Genomic DNA, 3,301 nt, shown 5'->3' with positions numbered 1-3,301 from the left:
GAACGCCACATCTACGTGACCATCCTCAACGAGCAAGATCAGGATGCCCACAGCCGGCATGATCCCAATGAAACTCCAGATCAGATCTCTGAGGATGACCTGACCGCATACGCCCCAGAAGACGAAGATGAGGCCAGGAGAATAGCTCGTAGGAGAAAGAACGAACGAAGGGCCCAGCGTAGAGTCCAAGCAGCTGAACATGCGCATGTCAATCCGCACGACCTCAACCAGGATTTTGACAATGCAGCAGATCCGATCTTCGCAGAGATGGACCGCATAATTCAGCTTACTCATAAGGTTGTCACGCAACTTGAGCGACAAAATTCTTTGTCCTCAATACGAGGTACGGCTTCCAGGGCCGCAACTTCTGCAACTCCGCAAGCTAACCGCACTCCAGGTGGCCACCGCCGCCGCCAACAACAACAATAGCAGAGGCCCCAAGAGGAGCAAGAAGTCGCCAGTGCCCAATGCCCTACGGGCGAACGACCTGTGGGTAACCAGGCTCCATGGAACCAGCCAAATCACGGCCAAAACAATGCCCGTGGCCACAACAACGAGGAAGTAGCCACTTTTGGAGTTGACGCTCGACAAATTATCAATGCAAGATGTCAAGGGCACCTCTCTGACAATGCTGATCGCTTCCCAGCCCTCAGTAGCAGCATTGCCGATGCCGAGTACCCGAAAGATTTCAAGCCAGCAAATCTCCAGAAGTATGATGGGAAGCAAGATCCAGTTCAATGGTTGCGTTTGTACTCGACTGCTATCAATGTTGCATGAGGAGACACCGCCACCAAAGTCCTCTACTTCCCGATGGTTCTGGAGCCCGCACCTCTCACGTGGATCGAGAATCTGAAGGCTGAGTCCATTCACTCCTGGGATGACCTCAAGAAAGTCTTCGTTGATAACTTTGCAAGGATCCCTGCATCGGGTGGCTACTCGCCACTCCCTTGCAATGTGCAAGCAGGAGCCGGGCGAGATCCTGAGGTCCTACGTCAAGCGCTTCTTCGACACAAGAGCCACCATAGGCAACGTCTCCGACGAGGACGTCATCGACTACTTCCACTGCAGCATCACAACACAATCCCTTTACCGTGATTTCAGAAGAAATCGTCTGGAATCAGTGGTAAAGCTACGAGACATGATGCAGCGATGGGCGGACGAGGAAGAACAAAAATGCAGTCGCTTCCCATGACGCAATAATGACAACAACGGGAAGCGTAATGATGTCGTCGGGGCTATCGACCGCAGCCCGTGTGGCAAAAAGGCAGGAAAGCCTCAAGATCAGTTTGACAAGATCCTGCACAACAAGAAGTGCCTGATCCATCCAAAAAGCAACCACTCGATGTTCGAGTGTATGCTCATTCGCAAGTCCCTCCAAGCTCCACTGCCAGAAGCGCCCAAGAAGATGCCGAACAAGGAAGACGATGATGATGACAAGAAAGATACTGACGGGTTCCAACAACGGTTTATTTTTCAATTTTTTTGGAAAATAAAGAAGAAAAAGAATGAAGTAACCCTCAGCCTGATTCTGCGATTCAACCTAAGGCTCAGGGGCTACTCCATATGGAGCGCGAGTACTTCGCGCACCATATATGATCAAGATTTTGGGGCTTGAGTACCTCACAGCCTCAGAGCAACCAGAAGCACTTGGAAGACCACTCGATGTATTCAAAGGAAGGCCTGGAAGCACTAGACGGATGCCCGGATCACTTGAAGTACTCGAAGATGTCTCTACAAGTACTCGATGCCTGCAGGACTCGGCTGTGAAGAGCTTGGGGGCTTGTCAGACCCGGGGCAGCGGGACTACTCATAGGAATAGAATGTTCTAGAGTAAGGGATAGTACATGGATGTACCTTATCTCTTTTGTAACTACCCGAATAGGCGTAGAACTAGCTGTGGTACAAGAAAACTACCCGACCAGATTGTAGTTGGACTCCAACAGTACTCGGCTAGGACTTTCCATGTAACCCTGTCCCCACAGAGTATATAACGGCGGGCAGGGACCACCTCAAAACAAAGACATCCATAACAATACCTAAGGCAATACAAGCAACCACACAGGACGTAGGGTATTACACAACTCGCGGCCCGAACTTGTCTAAATCTTTGTGTTCCCTGACCATCGAGTTCTAGAGCTAGTCTATCCCTTGCTTACAATCTTACTGCTAAGGGTATCCCTGAGCAGACTTGGCGGCTAAACACCGACATTATATGCAAGGCGAGACGACGTTGGGCGAAGTTGGCGGACGCCGGAGGCAATGACGAGCTGGCCAGGTTCGATGTACGGGCGAAGTGTCGAGGAGGGTAATGCAGACAGGTGTCCATTAGGGTGCCAACCATGTTGCCATGCCATTGAGGTAGAGGCACGAGGTCGACGGGCGTTGGGCGACGTAACCCCAATCTCTGATCGGGCAAAAGAAAAATTGATGCAGCAGCAGCAGCTCGTGTAGTACTTCGAGTGCACATAGCAGAAGCCTCTTACCCCCATATCTTGTTCCTTTTTCGGACATAGAGGAAGAGGAGAGGGGTAGGATGGCACTACGGGAGGTGGTGGGGACGAGCAGTCGGAGTGGAGCCGGTCCGGGGGCGAAGGCGAGGTGGGGCGGAGCCACACCGAGGCGGATCCAACTAGGTGCGGTGGCGGATCTCGCTGGATCGGGTGGCTCCCCGCCTGGAGCCGTGGCGGATCCTGCCGTGTCGGACGGATCCCTGTCTGGAGCGGCGGTGGCGGCGCCCGGTGGCGGAGGCGTGAGCTGAAGGGGGACGCCACCAGGGGTGTTCATCGACGATTGGTGAAAGCACCTCTCGAAAGCCCATGCTGGCACCACGACAGCACGAGTAGGACGTGGGTGCTGCAGGAGGCCGCGACTGCCACCACTGTAGCATGGAACGGAGTAGTCGTCGACGGCTTCCATGGCGGGTGATGAGGTACGACCCGATCTACTGCTGCTTGACACTGGACGATGGCGGGTCAACTGGATCCGCCGCAGAGAGGGGCGCTACCCCTGGCGGAGATCATGAGCGACTTGCCTGGGGGTACTCTAGGAGGCCGTTGAGGGGGCGCGCTGGAGGCGCGCCATGGACGACGACCGCTGATGCGAGGAAGGCACGGGCGCGGGTGGCGGCAACGGAAGGTTTAGCCTGGGATCCCAAACCCTAATCTCGTGATACAATGTAGGAGAGAATAGATTGCGTATAATGGATTGATTTATTGCATTGAGGCCTAGGCCGGTATATATTGGGGTACATGACTTGGAGGGCATGTCACTTCTTCAGTATGGTAGATTTCGGATACAATCC

Source organism: Panicum virgatum, chromosome 8N (assembly GCF_016808335.1).
Source record: "Panicum virgatum strain AP13 chromosome 8N, P.virgatum_v5, whole genome shotgun sequence".
NCBI lineage: Eukaryota > Viridiplantae > Streptophyta > Magnoliopsida > Poales > Poaceae > Panicum > Panicum virgatum.
The sequence above is the reverse complement of the archived record's forward strand: the minus strand, read 5'-3'. Positions refer to the sequence as shown.